Source organism: Aedes albopictus, chromosome 1 (assembly GCF_035046485.1).
Source record: "Aedes albopictus strain Foshan chromosome 1, AalbF5, whole genome shotgun sequence".
In the NCBI taxonomy this organism is placed as follows: domain Eukaryota; kingdom Metazoa; phylum Arthropoda; class Insecta; order Diptera; family Culicidae; genus Aedes; species Aedes albopictus.
In genome coordinates this window covers 66412088-66431837 of record NC_085136.1, presented here as the reverse complement: position 1 = coordinate 66431837, position 19750 = coordinate 66412088, and the positions used below count along the sequence as shown (strand labels likewise).

The following is a 19750-nucleotide window of genomic DNA, read 5'->3' as shown; positions in this document are numbered from 1 at the left end:
TTGATTTCACAATGTTTTAGGAAAAGCGTGATAAAAACGAAACAAAAACCGTGATAAAATCGAGCGTGAATTTGGCGAGTAGTGAATAAAATGACTAGTGATAAAACCGAAACGCCACTGTAATCCTACATTATAGAGATCTGCGGAGGCGGCCATTGTAAGCCAATCGTGCAGAGAGAACTGTCAAAGTGTGAGCCAAATGAACATGCTTATCGTTCGTAGGAAGGCGTCGTTTGACTGGTATTGCAATCGGAACTAAATAAAATAAAATAAATTATTTATTTTTTATATCGAGAAATTGACGGCATATGTTAGTTTAGTAGAAAGATAAAATTTTATCAATTCTGCTTTCAAACGCTCATGCTTATGACGAAAGTTTTGTTGCTACACTTATCGAAAAAAATGCCATTGCTGCTTCTTGCTACACTTCTGCCGATATGATTAGCGTAACACTTTTGCAATGAATTTCAGATTTCTACGATAGCTCCGCTGTTTTAATAAAATTTTGAAAAAAAAATTCTACCATAATTAGAAAATGTAAATAAAACAACTTGAACCACAACGAAGTCACGCACAAAGTATGAACATCTGCTTTTGTAGCAAGTGTTGGCAGCTGCTGTAAACAAAACATACAGCGTTGCCGAATCGACATATGTAACTTCGACTTCCGCTCATCTCTATGTAGAGGATTTCTACATGCAACCTTAGGGAGCATCCCGGTGGAAACTTTAGTCGTAAGCTGACAGGGAAGGGTGGGATGCGAGCTTGTTTCTGCAAACTTAAGAGTCCGTTCCTCACGTTAGGGGCGGCAAATCGCCCGAATTCCAGTGAAGAACTCAAAGCTCAACTGTGCACTATGGTCCTCCGGAAAGATAGGGTTTTGTGATCGACCCGTGTGATTGGATATTCGGTGCGTGGAACTACTATTCGTTCAACTTCATCGGGAGCACCCGCATACTCCCAATTTACTAAAGGACTGCTGAATCGCCATCGTAGTTCTGCAGGTGTGTTGGACTGGATCCATGGCACTAACCATCAGCGATTACCATGCCATCCACAAGAGCTGCGGGGTGATATCGCAAATCGATCACGATCTTATCGATGGACGGTAGTAGTCCTAATCGACGCTGGGACCACATCAGTATGAAGAAGAGCGATTGAAGTAATTGAATGTCGCCATTGAAATAGTTCAAAGTCTCGAGGCAGCGCTGCCGGATAAGGGTGAGCATGATGCGGCCCCTATTGATAACTGCAGGAGACTGAGGAGAACGAATGGTACATCGGGAAGAGCAGATGAAAAGATTTTGAAAGAAGGAACACAGAGCTGGCGGTAATGCTGCAGCAAGAAACACGGCAGAACGTGGAACGTTACAAATAGATGCAGAAACAGCAGACCCGCCTCCTTTGGGAGAAACAGCGCCGCCTGAAAGAAGCGAAGTGCGAAGAAATTGAACTTCTGTGCCGTTCTCAAGAAACACGGAAATACCACAGAGAACAGACGTCTATCTTCGCTTTCTGCCTTGTGTGAAACTTTGTAACGGTCATTTCAGAGTATGTGGTTCTGCCCCCGTTGCGTGGCGCTAGCGTCCCATCACTTGCATTGTTGTGTTGTCAAATTTGTTTCCAGTGCTCGCCGTTTTTGGCCGTTTGGCGCTCGTGTCGCTTTGTGGGTTAGTGTATATTAACGATGAACACTGCCATCGTGGGGTCAAATCGACTTTTTATGTGGGGCAGTCTCTGTTGGTGGCGTTGAGGTACACTTAAATCCTTTACACACGATTTTGACGTATTTTTGTTCCAGCTTAAATGTCTGTTCTCTGTGGAAATACTACCAGAAGCTCAACGCGTCCCGCAACGGCTTCATGCCAAAAGTGAAAATGAATGGAGAAAAAATTGAAAAATCTGAAGTGAGAATCCCTGATTAGGTAAGCAATTGAGAATATTTCGCAGAATTGTTGAGCTGGATTTGGTTGAAAAAGCCAAAGAATTTATAAGGAACGTTCAGGTACTAGAAAATGTCAAGATGAATCCCTGATCTAAAATCGAAAAAAAAAACATCAAATTTACTTTTGATCCTGAAGTCCTTGTGGTAAAGGATCCGAAAATCGAACCTTTGATTTGAATACATAGAAAATTATTCACTAAGAAAAAAAGCTGCGAATAGCCCGCAATAGTTTGGGAACCACTGATCTAATATGTGCTTCTCCGCAGCCCACTTCGTAGCTCCGCAGTGTTTGTTCAATTGATTGTTACCGTAATGAAAACGATCGAAAAGAGCTTTTCCCCTTCGTCGGGCAACGAACGTCGGGCCACGACCTCCAACCGCCAATACCTTACAAGCAAGCATCTATCTTCCGAAGGGGGTCGGTCGGTCGTCAGCTCGTTTTAACATTTGCTAAAACAACATTAGGTTTAGGTTTGGGTAGATTGGCGGCGAGCGCAGGTTCACTTCGCCGATACCTGTTATTGCGAGCGGACTCCATGTTGTAATTCTCAGTCATAACAAGGTTCGCCGGGCCTCCGTCCGCCCGAGTCGGTTTCTGGTTGCTCTTGTTTTCTTCTGCACGATGCCAGTCAGTGCCAGCCTCAAATACCTGTGCGGTCGTGCACCAGCACCAAGCACCAGCGCAGCGAGCGAGGCTAAGATCGAGTTCAAAACAACCACCATCCACCCGCCCAGCCATAGTCACTATAGGGTGAAGCCACGAGCCAAGTATTTTAGACATGAGGAAAAGTTGCGTAAGATCCGCTCAGAAAATATGTGTTTTATTTGCGCTCGAGAGCTCAGTTTTCGGAGAACAATAGAATTCCAAGCATCACTAGATCTGGGTAAATGCCTCACACAGATGGAAGTTGTTCCTTGCTGTGATTTGGTTCAGAGTGAACTCCCTCGGCCTCGGCGGTAAGCGCACGAGTATTCAGCGCGACCATGGTGAGAGTGACGGGTTCGATTTCTGGTCGGTTCAGGAACTTGTTGTAAAGGAAATTTACTTGATTTTCTTGGGCATAGAGTATCTAGTAGGAAGCTCTCAGTTAACAATTATGGACGTGCTCATACAATACTACAATACAAGTTGAAAAGCTGGCTTTGCTCCAGTAGGTACGATACGCCGGGAAGCGAGAGAGAGAGAGAGAGAAAGCTAAGATGTCTTTTAGAGATATGCATAGCCTCGATTGTAAACTTTAGGATATTGAAAAAAAAAATGACCGGATCTGTTAAAAATCGTACCCCATCACCATCTCCTTGAGATTCGTATGCTTCTCCACCAGTTGTTGAAGGAGAAACATAATGCTTGTAATATCAAACATCATTATGAAGCAGAGTTCCTTAGACACTGTTCGCTATTGATGAATGTCTTCAACGAGAATTAAAAATGGAAGAGGTCACAAAACGTGCATCAGCGAAATTTCTCACAAATAAAAGATGTCCCTCAAATTGCTAAAGGAATAAATTCATATGTCATAACAATCTGTGTCGTAATCGATTGCTGGTTTCGTACTAAAAGGGACAACATTGCGCAACCAGCAACAATACATTCACTTGATTACATACCGACTTCGCATCGTCACTTCTTCAGCAGTCCCAAACAGCATCCACCACCATTACTGGCTGTTCACATCATCGGTGCAACATATTAATCAAATTCCATAATTCTTCGAAACTACATCCATCACGCCATCGTCATCGTCGTTGATGCCGTTAATTCCTTCCCTTATTGTCAAACGTAACGCTCTACGACATCACATAAGTTGCAACGCATTATGAGGTCCCATACTTCGGCGGAGAGACCCAATCAACCCCAACAACACTTTCGTCACAACAGACACCTTACGGGCACTATACAGAGACTATAGAGTCACACACGCCTTCCGGTGGGGTCCCCCTTCGATTATGAAAGCCTCTCCGTTTCGAGACGCAAAAAAACAAACTATCGATTAATAACAATCTTTTACTCAGATGGCCCAGGGGTCGGTCTGGCCCCTAATAGGGTGCGGTCACTTTTGTGGGGAACTCGATTACAATGTGTGTGTGGTGATGGTGAAGCACCCAATTAGTCGATGGCCGGGGGCCATCGGTGAACCGCAGGGACCCTTTGGTGGCTGAAAAGCTTTCTTATAGTTTGTGGAGCCCGTCAACGCCGCGGTCCTAACTGGTAATTAAGAAGAGCTCGAAATTGACGGCACTTATCGGTTTGGTTCGTGACCGGCATATATGTTTGTTGTAATTTCAATTAAGATTTTGGGGATCCTGCTGGGAAGATGTGAAAGTGAATCGTAAACGGGATGCCCGCGGGGATGGTTACGAATGGATAGGGAGATTCCCGTTCGTTTAACCTTCTTATTGCGCAGTGTGTGGATTTTTATCGCGAACCACTGAATGGTCCATGCTCAGCAAGTGATACATTCGCGAATGTAACATTTCATGAACCAACATGATCGGGAACGCTCCCCGAAATGCTGTTCATTCTCTTTCCCGGTTCGATACGAGAGCGCAATCAAGAGAGAAGATGCTCGATGACGCTAATGAAAGCGATGCATTCGGTAAGAATATTTTATTGCCATAATTCTTTTTTTATTGTGACTACACAACCTGCAACGTCATGAATACAGTTAAATTAAATAGTATTTCACGTTTTTAAAGCGAAAACGCATTAAATACTGATGAAAATAACGATTATTCACAGTTGCCCCAAGCCAACGATGAGCGATCATCGGTAAGTGTTACACTTAGCGATGCCCGCTCATCGCCGCAGCTTGTTTATATCGGAGTATCCTCTTTGTGTTCCTTCGTGAACCATGCGACTCGACGAGAGAACATACACCGCTTGGTAATTGAAACAGAACCAACAGAAGGGAAGAAAAACTGCCGAGTGGTTCACTGATTACTTTTTCGTCCAAACACTGTTATTGCGTCACGTTGGGAACAGCTCGCTTTTTTGTCGGACCGTCAGACAGACAGACAGACAGACAGACAGACAGACAGACAGACAGACAGACAGACGTCTTTCATTTAATCCACTCGTTCTTAGACTCTTTCAAAAGATAAAGAGTTAGATTTGATTCGTAGGTATTTTCCACAAATTTCATATGAAATTTTTAGTATAAAAAATTTACCTAAACTTACATGTTTTTTCCTAAATCTGTACGAAAAATTGTTATCCGTGTAATTCAAAATTGGGTTGATCAAATTTCAAAATTGAAGTTGCATTAGAACCCTATTTCTATCCTCTCTGAGAGCCATTCATTAGATTTTAGCGGAAAAATTCGTAACATAATTTAAATGATCGAGTTAGGTTTACAAGTCACCGTGCAAAAGTTTGGGGTCACCCCTTAGTATGTTGAATCGTGCAAAAGTTTGGGGTCGCCTTCCAAATGAAGTCTGAGTCGATTTTTTATTCAAATCGTCATTTTTTTTTTTTGTGAAACTCCAATTCCTTCTTTGATATTTGAATGGCAAGGCACATAAATGGTTACGAAATGTTCATAAACTGTTGAATTACACGGAAAACAATTTTTTGTAATTAAGTTGTAAAAAGATCCACTTTTCAATTGCCTGAAGTGTGCTGAAATGGCCTACTTTTCACCACAAATGCAAGTGTGCCGAAAAGTATTACTTTTCGGCACTCTTAAGAGTGCTGAAAAGTAGCACTTTTCGGCACCCTTGCCAGCACCCACTTTTTACAGACTTCCGGGGCTTCCATAGATTCGAAAACTGCTTCTGCACTCACTGTCCATCTCGAAGCCTAATCTGGACGATTCCTATCCCGAATCGGACTGCAGGTCGGGTGAAAAAGCAGCAGCTGAAGGTACTTTTGCGACTTTTGCCGTCGCTTGTGCACAACTGTTTGACAACGGGGGCTTGATCATAGGCTACACCATAGCCTACCTGATTTAAAAAAACTACACTGACAAACATGGCCGCACGTGGTTTCCCCTGATGCATGATTGTGTAGCGAGGAAAGATTATACTGAATGTGTTTTTCGTAATTACAAAAAATGTTGTATGCAACTCGTTGCAAAACTCGATTTTTTCAGCACTCGTCGTATTTGTCCAACTCGGCAAGCCTCGTTGGATAAATGTACGACTCGTGCTGAAAAAATCATCATTTTGCAACTTGTTGCATAAATAACTATTTCGTACAGATTTAGAAAAAAACATGTAAGTTTAGGTAACTTTTTATACTAAAAATTTCATATGAAATTTGTGGAAAGTACCTACGAATCAAATCTAACTCTTTATCTTTCGAAAGAGTCTAAGAACGAGTGGATTAAATGAAAGATGACTGAGATATGACCGAAAAACATTTCCATGTTTTTGAGGGGGTGACCCCAAACTTTTGCACGGGAGTGTATATAGATGAAAATCTTTGATCATGATGATTACACTAATCGATAGGCATCACTGCAATTTGCCTTGAAACATAGTAGCCATGATTTATGTGTGCCATCTTTAGCGCCATGTGCAGCAATGTTGGCTGCTGGGAAGCTGAACGATCACTGTTAAAAGTTTCTGCAGTTTGATAATAGTAGTTTACGCAACAAGGTGCAGAATGACGATTTTTATAGCACGAGTCGTACATTTATCCAACGAGGCTTGCCGAGTTGGATAATTACGACGAGTGCTGTAAAAATCGAGTTCTGCACCGAGTTGCGTACAACGTTTTTTGCAAGTTCATAAATTACCGCTTGAGGGAAGTTTCAAACAAAACTTTTTCATCAAACTGTATACTGATGCTCATAGACATGTTTAAGAAAATCTGATCATAGGAGGTTATACCAACGATAACGATATACAACTTGTATTTTTTTTGGTGACCACGGCATCATTTGTGACCGGCATATGGGGCTTTTCGTTTGTTAGCCTAGTTTATGACCGACCCCTTAGTTTGACAGAAGTCAATGTCAAAGTGACAGTTAGTTCTTATTATTGTTTGGCCTCGGTTTTGGCCGGCGCGAGTGATTTCTCAGAGCAGAACGGTTTGGTTTAATTATAAATCATTGATCTAATATATAATGAAAAGGAAAAGCGACAAACTGGATGCCGCCAACGATGGTGCTGATGAAGGCGTATTCAAGCGGGTCCCAACAACTATTCAAGTTCCCTAATAGGCGCAAGGAACGCCGGCTTCAGATCCATCGACATTAAGAACTACTTTGACCTAGCTGCCATCGACAATCTTGGCCGGAAGCCGGCCCAGTGTAACACATACTCTTCGGGTAGCTGACGACAAGGAAGACGGTGACCGATCAGTTTACGAGTCAAACGGATTGAGCCAGTCACATGATTTCCCATACCGACGTCACCGTCAAGATATGGGGTACAAAATTGGCACTATTTTTTTTTATTCAGATGATTGGCTAGTGCGACGACAAAAGGGGTAGATGAGGCACACCCCACATTTCTACTGTAAAGTTCTGAAACTTGTAAATATAAAGAATTACAAACCGCATTAGTGTTGTACATTATAATGATTTGCTCGAAAATGAGGCACCATACTCACTTCACTGTTGTATTCCTTCAGAGGTCCTACATATTCTTGACTTTTTTTTGGAAATTACACTGGGATTCGTGACCATGTGAGCTAGTTATTTCAGCGTATTGTGAGTGTCACGAACTGATGGTTTAATTTCCGTTCCAGTAGAATTTCGTAAAATGAGAAATTTATCCTCTGGGGTATTTTGCGTTGTCCGTTGCCTAATTGTAGTGTTAGTTCAGTTTGTCCGAACTCTTGTTAAAGCAGTATTCCTTAGTATCCCAAAATAAAACTATATTTCACGGGGAATTTCTCTACTGTATGTCGAAAAGTTTGAGTAAATTCTGGTTTCTAAAACTTCTTAAAATGGAATCGATTTCAAAAGTCAACTACACTTGCTTCACCATGCGGTGGGAGGACTTGGTGAACCTACAAAGCAAAGGCAAACTATGACGATGAGCAAACATCACCCAAAAATTTCTGGAGTAACTCCTGAAGTTCTTGGATGGTGGAACCAATTCCAAAAGTCAACTATACTTGCTTCACCATGCGGTGGGAAGACTTGGTGAACCTACAAAGCAAAGGCAAACTATGACGATGAGCAAACATCACCCAAGAATTTCTGGAGTAACTCCCGAAGTTCTTGGATGGTGGAACCAATTCCAAGTCAACTACACTTGCTTCACCATGCGGTGGGAGGACTTGGTGAACCTACAAAGCAAAGGCAAACTATGACGATGAGCAAACATCATCCAAGAATTTCTGGAGTAACTCCCGAAATTCTTGGATGGTGGAACCAATTCCAAAAGTCAACTACACTTGCTTCACCATGCGGTGGGAGGACTTGGTGAACCTACAAAGCAAAGGCAAACTATGACGATGAGCAAACATCACCCAAGAATTTCTGGAGTAACTCCTGAAGTTCTTGGATGGTGGAACCAATTCTAAAAGTCAACTATACTTGCTTCACCATGCGGTGGGAAGACTTGGTGAACCTACAAGGCAAAATCAAGCTATGATGATGAGAAAACATCACCCAAGAATTTCTGGAGTAACTCCCGAAGTTCTTGGATGGTGGAACCAATTCCAAGTCAACTACACTTGCTTCACCATGCGGTGGGAGGACTTGGTGAACCTACAAAGCAAAGGCAAACTATGACGATGAGCAAACATCATCCAAGAATTTCTGGAGTAACTCCCGAAATTCTTGGATGGTGGAACCAATTCCAAAAGTCAACTACACTTGCTTCACCATGCGGTGGGAGGACTTGGTGAACCTACAAAGCAAAGGCAAACTATGACGATGAGCAAACATCACCCAAGAATTTCTGGAGTAACTCCCGAAATTCTTGGATGGTGGAACCTGTAGAGTCGAGCACATGGCATTAATCGATCATAGTAGGCACTGGACAGGAGGGACAGTCAGTCTGGGTGAGCGACAACGAAAGGTTGTATAGTGTTGCGTTAATAAACGGGAATTGTGAAATACTAAAGGTTGTTTAGTTATCGTATTATAAATATCCGGAAATATACAAGTTCTACAAGTGGCGACGAGAATAAAAGGTAGGAGCAGAAAATAAATTCAGAAAATGTTGAAAATTGTATCTACGAGGAAGTGATTTTTTTTTTCCATAACATGTGGTTGCTCTAAGGCCACAGAAAGTGTTAAGTCTGCAATGCGTAGTATCGGATGATGTGCACAAGTGTATTTTTTTGTATCAAGTTTCAATTGTATCGATAAGAATAAAGGTAAAACCAAATTTTTATTTGAATGAATCGCAGAAAAGTGCTTCAAATTAGACGTTTAATTTCGCCGAAAAAAAAAAAAAAAAAAAAAAACGTGACTGTTACTATGGAAACACCCCTCCGTACACCGTTAGAGGTAAGTCGATTTTCTGTTGAAGCAAAACCAACTGTTTCCATAGTAACGGTACCACACCACCCCTTACCTGCTCACTAATTTGATTGGACGTGACATGATGATGTGTGCGTGCAATTTGCTCGGCTGATGCGTAGGTTGACGCCGACGGCAGAACCGACGGTGATGGTGGAATTTTCGAATTTGTTTCATGAATTTGCCAATTAATTATTACTGAGTCACTTTTAACAACTGCGCACAAATTAATTCAACATTATGATCACAAACACGAAGAGGAGTTCAAAATATATTAAATAAAAAGGATACGAGCACTGATTTTTTTTCTATTTTCGGTTTGCTTCAGGAAAGACTTGTTTGTTTACATACGGGTGGTTCGCTGGTGCTGGTGGGAGACCAATGTCAAATCAGTAGTAGACCGACGCCGTCGATGTATATGTGCGTGGAACGATGACGATCAATGAAATTTTATGGCACATTTGAAATTGACAGTGGTACAGCACAGTGGTACTTTGTGGAATTATATTTGGATAAAAAAGTGTTACGCCAGAAATATATTAAACATTATAATATGTTTATTTGAAACCTATTTGTTTACTAAATACGTATGTATATGTATATATATTTAAAATTAAAACGAGATGGTATAAATGGTTCGTTTTATTATTTTTTTGATTTTTCGATAAATGAACCAGTACCCTATCAACCACATTCTGATTTTCTTCATAGTTCTTTACCTGTCGATAGCGATCGCCATCGTTTCAAAACAAATCGATATCGATCCACATCGAAAATCTCTCATTGGTTGACCAGGTAGCGTTCATAACACGAATGAACCAGTAGCGTTCATAGGATAAATGAACCAGTAGCGTTCATAGGATAAATGAGCCAGTAGCGTTCATGGGACAAATTAACCAGTAGCGTTTATAGGGTGAATGAACCAGTAGCGTTCATAGGATGAATGAACCAGTAGCGTTCATAGGATTACTGAACTAGGTACGTTCATGGGAATATTGAACCAGTAGCGTTCAAGGGATAAATGAACCAGTAGCGTTCATAGGATGAATGAACCAGTAGCGTTCATAGGATGAATGAACCAGTAGCGTTTATAGGATGAATGAACCAGTAGCGTTCATGGGATAATTAAACCAGTAGGATTCAAGGGATAATTGAACCAGTAGCGTTCATAGGATGAATGAACCAGTAGCGTTCATAGGATAAATGAACCAGTAGCGTTCATAGGATGAATGAACCAGTAGCGTTCATAGGATGAATGAACCAGTAGCGTTCATAGGATGAATGAACCAGTAGCGTTCATGGGATAATTAAACCAGTAGGATTCAAGGGATAATTGAACCAGTAGCGTTCATAGGATGAATGAACCAGTAGCGTTCATTGGACAATTGAACCAGTAGCGTTCATAGGTTAAATGAATCAGCAGCGTTCATAACATGAATGTACCAGTAGTGTTGAAAACATAAACAAACCATTATTGTTCACAGGATAACTGTGAGCCTATATATATATATATATATATATATATATATATATATAAAAGTAATTGATTCTAATGATCCAATTTGAGGTAAATATTTAAAACTAAAAAAAAAAACTAATGCCGTCATCCGATGCTACCAGCAAACATTAAAAAAAAAAATGCATAAGACAAAACATTAAGTTGTGGTTTGAACTAAAATATTATTACAGATGGATGAAATGCGCCAAATTACACCATTCCGCTGCGAAACCATCGAAAAAGGCAAGATTTCACGAGAATGGGAATCTTGGAAGTGGTCGTTGGAATGCTATTTTGATGCATATGGTATTATTGATCAAAAGATGAAGCGTGCTAAGCTGCTTCATTTGGGCGGAGTTGAACTCCAACGAATTTTCCGCAGTTTACCCGACCATGATAGAACACCTTTGGTGACTTTGGAACCAAAAGTTTACGATTTGGCTATTGAACTTCTTGATTCGTATTTCCAAACCGGTCGTCAAGATGTTATCGAGAGACGTAAATTACGTAAGATTAAGCAAGAGCAGAATGAGAAGTTTTCTCACTATGTGATTCGCCTTCGCCAACAAGCACTTAACTGTGGTTTTGAAAAATATTCGGCCGAAGTTGGGGAGATTTTGAAAGAAATCTATTTGATTGATGTAGTCGTGGAGAATTGCCGGTCTGATGAACTTCGGAAGGCAATATTAAAGCGAGATCGCACGCTGAGGGAGATAGAAGAAATTGCGGCAACAATTGAGGACACGGACCAACAACTGAAGGACTTAAAGGAAAATGGAAGTGCTGTACGTGAAACTCCAATTTACGGGATTGGCAGTTCACGCAAGAATACGAGAACATCCAAGTACTATTCGGAAGAAGGTAGGAATGAACCATTAAAAAGACATATATAATAATGTTATCAACTTTATGAATTTTTAGCTAATGAACAGTTATTTTACATTTTAGGCAACAGTCGGTTACAGAGATTCAATAGCTCAGCAAACCCGCCGGCTCGCCCGCCGATATTTCAAGGATCCTCACGAGGAGCACGGGGCCATAGAAATATGATCAGTATCTGCTACTCATGCGGTAATCAGGGACATCTTTCGAAATCTTCTGATTGTCCAGCTAAAGGACGCACCTGTAGACGCTGCAGGGGTCTGGATCACTTTGAAGCCATGTGTCGAAAACGTAAACAGATTGGTAATGGAAGAGTGAAATCAAGAAAGGTGTTCAATGTTAAACAGATGCCGGATGCTAGAGATGATGACGAAGAGCAGGACGGAAACCAGGACTGCGCCGCGAAAGTGTATTATGCTTTCTATGGCGGGAATGAAAGTAACATGCTGGATTGTACCATAGGAGGAATATCTTTGAGAATACTGATTGATTCGGGCGCCGACGCCAATTTGATTCGAATGGAGACCTGGGAAGAATTGAAGAAGAAGAAGATCTGCGTAGTGAAGTCAACAAAAGGATGCTCGAGAGTACTGAAAGGTTATGGCAGTGATAAACCGCTATCAGTTACTGGAACATTCGAAGCAGAGATTGTCATTGGCCGTAGGACCACAGTTGCAGAATTTTTCGTTGTTAACGGAGGCCAAAAGGATATTCTAGGAGACACAACAGCAAAGATGTTGGGAGTACTCAAGGTTGGAATTGACGTGAATCATGTCGAGGCGAAAATCGAACCGTTCAGTAAAATAAGCGACGTTAAAGCTCACATCAGAATGCTACCAGATGTTCGGCCAGTCTTCCAACCGCTACGCAGAGTGCCGATTCCTATGGAAGAAGCTGTAAACAGAAAGCTGGATCAACTACTACAGCGCGATATTATCGAGGCAAAACAAGGACCTGCGACATGGGTGTCCCCGTTGGTGATCGTGGGCAAAGCTTCCGGCGAGCCACGAATTTGCTTGGACCTACGTCGCGTAAATGAAGCCGTTGTCCGAGAGCATTTCCCTATGCCAGTTGTGGATGAATATTTGGCGCGGTTGGGGAAAGGCAGGATGTGGAGTAAACTTGACATTCGAGAAGCATTTCATCAAGTTGAATTGGATGAAGAATCGAGGGACATCACAACGTTCATCACAAATCGTGGTTTATTTAGATTTAAAAGGCTTCCTTTTGGATTGGTTACTGCGCCAGAAATATTTCAACGCATCATGGAAGAAATGCTGTCAGGTTGTGAGGGCACTTATTGGTACCTTGACGATATAATCATTGAGGGAGAAACTAAGGAGATACATGACCAAAATTTGGAAAAGGTGCTGAGTAGACTCAAGGAGAGAGGAGTAGAATTAAATTGGGAAAAATGTGAGTTTAGGGTTACTGAACTGGATTTTTTGGGACATCGTATTACTGAGGAAGGTATAAGTCCATCTACTGCAAAGGTGAATGCTGTACTATCATTCCGTTCGCCTTCTTCTGAGTCAGAAGTAAGAAGTTTTCTCGGTCTGGCGAATTACATGAATAAATTCATTCCGGATCTCGCCATTTTAGCTGAGCCTCTGCGAGAACTTACGAAGAAGGATGTTAAGTTTGAATGGAGCAGCAAACACAACGATGTTTTTGAAAAAATCAAAACCAATCTGGCGGCCGCTGTAAAGCTTGGATTCTTTGACGTGACGGATAAAACAATGGTAATGGCGGATGCCAGTCCTACCGGACTTGGTGCAGTGTTACTTCAGTCCAGTAGTGAAGGAGACATGCGGATTATAAGCTTTGCATCTAAATCGCTTACAGATACTGAACGTCGATATTGTCAAACGGAAAGGGAAGCTCTAGCATTGGTGTGGAGCGTTGAACGGTTCAGTACGTATCTATATGGTAGACCTTTTGATTTGATGACGGATTGCAAAGCTCTTCAATACTTGTTTACACCACGCTCACGACCATGTGCACGAATTGAAAGATGGGTATTACGGCTGCAATCTTTTGATTACCAAGTAATGCATATTCCAGGACCACAGAATATCGCAGACTGTCTTTCTCGTTTGTCTACCGTCTCAGCCAAAGCTTTCGATCTAAATGAAGAGTTGGTGATTAGAGAGATAGCGGTAATGTCAGGTTCAGCAGTAGCGTTGAAATGGAAAGAAATCAAGGAAGAGAGCGAAAAAGACAAGGAAATTTCAGAGGTCCGGCGAATTTTGAAACATGAAAATGAAGAAAATTTGCCTTTAGCTTTCAAGGTAATAGTTAATGAGCTCTCCACAATTGACACTGTTTTGTTAAGAATGGATAGAATCGTTATTCCAACTAGTTTACGTGATCGAGTTTTACGGATCGGACATGAAGGTCATCCGGGAATGAGGATGATGAAAAGTCATTTGAGGACAAATGTTTGGTGGCCTAAGATGGATTCCGATATTGAGAAATATGTCAAACAATGTAGGGGATGTACGTTAGTGTCAGCACCAAATCCGCCGGAGCCTATGATCAGACGAGAACTGCCGACTCAACCGTGGATGGACATAGCTGCCGATTTTCTTGGACCACTACCAGAAGGACAGTATTTGCTAGTGGTTGTTGATTATTACAGCCGGTTCATTGAAGTTTGCGAAATGACAGATATCACTGCGTCACAGACTATTAAGGAGCTGGCAACAATTTTTAGTCGATATGGACTTCCAACGTCTTTGCGGGTTGATAATGGACCGCAATTCAGTGAGAGATGCGATGAATTTCGTGAATTCTGTGATGTCAGCGGAATTGCACTCATCAATACTATACCATTTTGGCCAGCCATGAATGGAGAAGTAGAAAGGCAGAACAGATCGCTTCTCAAAAGGCTCAGGATTGCACAAGAACTTGGAAAGGACTGGAGGATGGAGCTTCGAAATTATTTGCTAACATACCACTCAACAAGTCATAGCACAACAGGAAAGTCACCAGCGGAACTCATGTTTGGAAGAAAAATCCGCAGCAAGTTACCGGTAATTCCCCCAGTGGCACTGGATGATGAAGACATTCGAGATCGAGACAAAACGGCAAAGGAAAAGGGCAAGATATATGGAGACCATAAAAGGAAGGCCAAGGATAGTGGCATTGAGGTCGGAGATCGCGTTTTAGTGAAGAGAATGAAGAAGAGCAACAAGCTAGATGCGGATTTTTCACCAGAAGAGTTCGAAGTAATCCGAAAAGTAGGAGGGGATACAACGGTACGATCTTGTCAGTCAGGAAAAGAATATCGAAGAATTGTTACACATTTGAAAAAGGTTATATCACCAGAACCAATGGTTGTAGTGCGGGATTCAGAAAAAGGGGATCGTCGAACAAAACGCGTAACATCAGAACCAGTGAGATTTCAGGATTATATCCCTCACTAACATAATGAAAGCTAAGGGGGATTGTAGAGTCGAGCACATGGCATTAATCGATCATAGTAGGCACTGGACAGGAGGGACAGTCAGTCTGGGTGAGCGACAACGAAAGGTTGTATAGTGTTGCGTTAATAAACGGGAATTGTGAAATACTAAAGGTTGTTTAGTTATCGTATTATAAATATCCGGAAATATACAAGTTCTACAGAACCAATTCCAAAAGTCAACTACACTTGCTTCACCATGCGGTGGGAGGACTTGGTGAACCTACAAGGCAAAAGCAAATTTCGACGATGAGCAAACATCGCTTGAAAAATTCTATAATAACTTCAGAAGTTCTCGGATGACGGTACCGACTACTTAGAACAAGTACTAACACAAAGCAAAATTAATTTACAATCAATTGGAACAACTACAATAGTTTTTTTACGTGACTAATTTTAGAAGAAAATAGTTCTTGCATCACCTTGCAAATTGAGAAAACATGGTGAACCTTACCTATTGCTTACAACAAATATTTAGTATGTATAACCTAGAAATCCTCTACATCCTCTTCATAACAATGATGAATTTTCGGATACGTTACGATACAATTCCCTTCCCCCACCCCTTTCCAATACTTTTTATTATTGTAACCAAAACCCACACATAAATACAATAAAACATAACTGTGCGATTTGGTCCTATTCAACGTAGAATTGTGAGTTTTGATCTTATGTAGCTGGATGATATTGACTAGAGATGCTGGACGACGTAGCTGCTTCAGGCAATGAAAATCCTCCATGCCAAGTTGCTGGTTCTGTAGATGGAATATAGGAAGAAATGGCTTACAAGAACGGCTGAAACGTACCCAACTAACCAGTGAGCATTTAAAATAGCACTCCTTCAGCATTATAGTTGCCTTTACGACAAGGAGTTTAATGCTAATTAGCCGTATATACGCCTTAAGTGCTACTCCACAGCAGGTTTTGGCAAAATAACGGGCTGTCTTAGTGCTACCCCTTCAGGAACGTCGTGACAAAATGTCAATGAAGCGTAACGGGCAGTAACGCCTCGTCGAACAAAACAAAACAAAAATAGATTTACGTCTGCTTCGCGGTCTCTCTGCACGCTTCTCCGTTTCCTCATCCTTCCACACTCCAGCTGGTGATAGGTGGTACTTTTTGCTTGTTTTAGTAGTGATTTGGGTTCGAACTGAGGATCCGAAGATACTTCTCAACCTGCTGCTACTGCTCCATGATGCTACAGCTGTACCGATGTCGTGCGTTGAATTTAACCCCAATATAAAGAATGCTACGAAAACAGCTACAGTTCGAACACCCAAAACTCGTTTTCGAAAAGATATTCCGTGGTGTGTAGAGCATTTTCATTACTTTTACGATCTGCAGCATATGATTTTCTCTTCCTCTTTCGAATAATCTTATGATCCGCCCTAGAATCCGCCAAACCATCAGCCTATGCAGCATCAGCGCACATTTTCCGACGAAATCATTAGTCCTTTTTTGATGGCCAAGTTCCATCAAACCCAGCTGCCGCAATGTTTGCTTCTGAGCTCTTGGATTGGTGAGGAAAAAACGAAGAGGCAAATCAGATGCACAAATTTGTAAACAGAAGCATAGATCATGTAAAAGAGAGACAATATGTGCTGTTAAATGCATAACATATCTCCCATCCTCTTTGCTCTTAGCATTTAAAGAGCAGTTGGGAAGCATTCTGATTGCTTCCGAACGGAAACATCTCAAGCAGTTGAAATGCTAATTAACAGCCTAAAGCTTTTGAGCAGCACAGCTTATGCTATTTCAAGGCAGTTATGCATTCGAACTGCTTATGTAGGGCAGCAAGCATCTCAAATGCATAATACGGGCTGCTGTACGGCTTATTTAAATGCTTAGTGGTTACCTGGGTAGTTAACCGTTATGTGGCCGGCAAATTACCTTTTTCGTTTTCAAATCTCGATATATTAATGATTATTGGGATTATTGAGACTAGGAAATTGAAACTCTGTCAGATCTAAGAAGTCGTAAATATATATCTGTTAATAAGGCTGATTGAATTTTAGGACAGGAGGAATTTTTGTTTCGAAGAATGTCGTCAGGGTACTCGGGTACCCACGAAATTGAAGTGATCATACATCCGTCAATTTTTCATCGATTCTAATTCAATTAATTCAACTCAGAAGCTTATTATGTCTCAAGAAATTATTTGGTTAGACCGATCTAATCTTTTGAAAACTCGTGCGATAGTCCAGTGGTGAACTAAATGCGCTATATCATTTAAACTACGTGGGTACACGGGTATCCTGCTGGCATTCTACGAGTGTTTTTTACTGACCACATAACGATTAAAATAGATTTGTAATAAATATTTCTCGATTGAGTTTGAATAAGGGCGAAAGTAACATGAGCGAGTTTTCTTCATCGACTTTCTCTTCTGCAAGTTAAAGTGACAAGATGCAAATTCAATCGAACTTTTTTACACTTAGACGCTAGATTGCATCGCAACCTAGCGATTTATGACCAAAAAGTACAACCATACCTACATCTTGTCACTTTAATTTGAAGAAAAGAAAGTCGATGAAGAGAATTTGCTCATGTTACTCTCGCCTTTATTCAACTCAATCTAGATCGATCATTAATTCCGTCGAAGTTCAACGACTTACCCGTACCATGATCCTTCCACACAGCCATCCAAAGCACAAACGTCTTTACCCTTAACATTTCCTCTACACCGGGAGCATACGCCTACGCTGGTCGACGGCCGGATGTACTTCCCGTCCAACGTCGGTCGACGCTAGTACAGTGAATGGGTGCCCTGACAGAGAAGGATTCGTGTGTGCCTGAGGGATTGCCGGAAGTAACCGCATTACCTATACTGACCTGGAATCGGTAGCATTGTAGTTCCTCTGTAGTTTGACGTGGATGTTGTGCCGAAAGTGGTCGGACAGCTCGATGAACAGAGTCTCCGATCCGTATAGGGCCGGTTCGAGGTGATTACGTTTTGAGGGCTCCGGGAGAGCCACTCCTGACAGAGCCCGTTTAGTTTGGATAGGCTTTCCGACTGTGTAGCAGTTCTTTAAGTGGATCTACGACGTGCACTTCGTGCATGTGATTCATGTGGCAGTGTGAAAAGAAACACTTTTGCATTTGGCTTCGATTCACTTCTAAGAATCGGTCGGCCGATATGTAGGGAATCGTCGCGAAAAATCCGGAACACGCACTCATTCTGCTGAGCTGAAATGGATTTATGATATGTACTGTCTCTACAATGGTTTGAATACATATTTTCTAGAAAAGGTGATAATAAACTTACCCCATACGATACCCAGTTTGACGAATGGGTAAAAGGAGAAATCCCGACTTTTCGACCGACCAACTGAAGATAAAATTTTTGGAATTCGTCTTTCTTCTGATCGAATATTCGTTCGAGACGTTGTGATGAGTTGCCTGCTCAGTTTACAGACCCATTCCTTTTTTCCGAGTACCTGGAAAGATCTGTGGTGTAACCAAACAATTTTAGCGGATTCAATATGTAAACAAATACCTACCGTTGTAGTCACAGGATCGTTGTTTCTCTGCAGTCTCTACTGCTGCCCGGATCTCGGATACACTGTCTGCCGAAAGGATCACGCTGCGCGAATCGGAAGAACCATTAGCCACTGCCAGCAACGCGGATTATCTGCGAAAACTGTGTTTTTTATTTGCATCCATGCAAGAAAATACGCGAACCGAAACGCGACCGCAGAAAACTTGGTGAGGAAACAACATAAATATAAACACAGGTTTCAAAACAAAACATTATACCGAGGGGTGCGCATAAGCTAAACTATTTAATATCAAAACAAGGGGTTCGCGGATGAAAAGACCCCGTTTCATTAAAAATGAAAATACCCCAAAATTAAATCGATTTTTTTCCTACTGTTCGATCTTAGCATTTATCTTTGGTTATACTGTGCAGTTGTCACAAATTTTCAAAACTGCATCCAGAAAGCATCAAGAAGTTGATCAAAACTGAAAACAGTGCTGTAATGGTTCATTACGCAACGCAAATCAGTGCTGTAATGAACCATTACAGCACTGTTAATTTGGTGTGGGAAAGTAGGCGTTTTCCTGTCAGATATGCGTGAGGTAAAACAGCCTATTACGATGAGAAATTGCAAAAAAATCAATAACTAATTAATGACTAACTTGTAGCTGATAGAGTAGCCTAGAAGTACCAAGGGTCTACTAACACTCTAGGGTAGTTGGTCAAATGCTACGGGCAATTGAATGAAAAACATCCTTTTCCCATAGTAAATCCCATACAAACTTTGAAGGGCTTGTGCACTCTCGGTTTTCAACCAAATTAGCCTGTTTTTTGGAAGAAGGCTTAGAATCTGGTTTCGAATCGAATAAACGGTGTGGAGCAAAAATGAAAAAAAAAGAAGCACTGGCTATTGAAACGCAACGGGCGCTGAGTTCTTCAGTTCATCATAGTTGATAACAATGATCGAATCATATTCTTAACGAGATAGTGATCCGAGTCACTGTTTGATACTCTGCTGAAGCAAATGCGGGCCGTCAAGCAGAGGCTTTTAGTCATC

At 41.4% G+C, this 19750-nt stretch overlaps 1 protein-coding gene and 1 long non-coding RNA gene across 3 annotated transcripts in view; both read right to left on the bottom strand.

The window, feature by feature from the left end:
- The window catches only part of LOC109413950 (uncharacterized), a 321405-nt gene that overhangs the window by 199673 nt on the left and 101982 nt on the right, over window positions 1–19750 (bottom strand). The window lies entirely within an intron of this gene.
- On the bottom strand, window positions 7842–19114 carry LOC134284983 (uncharacterized). 2 transcript variants are annotated; one of them, XR_009996044.1, is made up of 6 exons: window positions 18716–19114; window positions 18481–18652; window positions 18048–18401; window positions 17831–17982; window positions 15383–15970; window positions 7842–8838 (listed from the first exon to the last, which is right to left on the bottom strand). It is a non-coding gene; the product is annotated as an uncharacterized LOC134284983 (long non-coding RNA). The 2 variants fall into 2 exon arrangements; XR_009996043.1 differs by having other exon boundaries at window positions 7843–8838; window positions 17831–18401.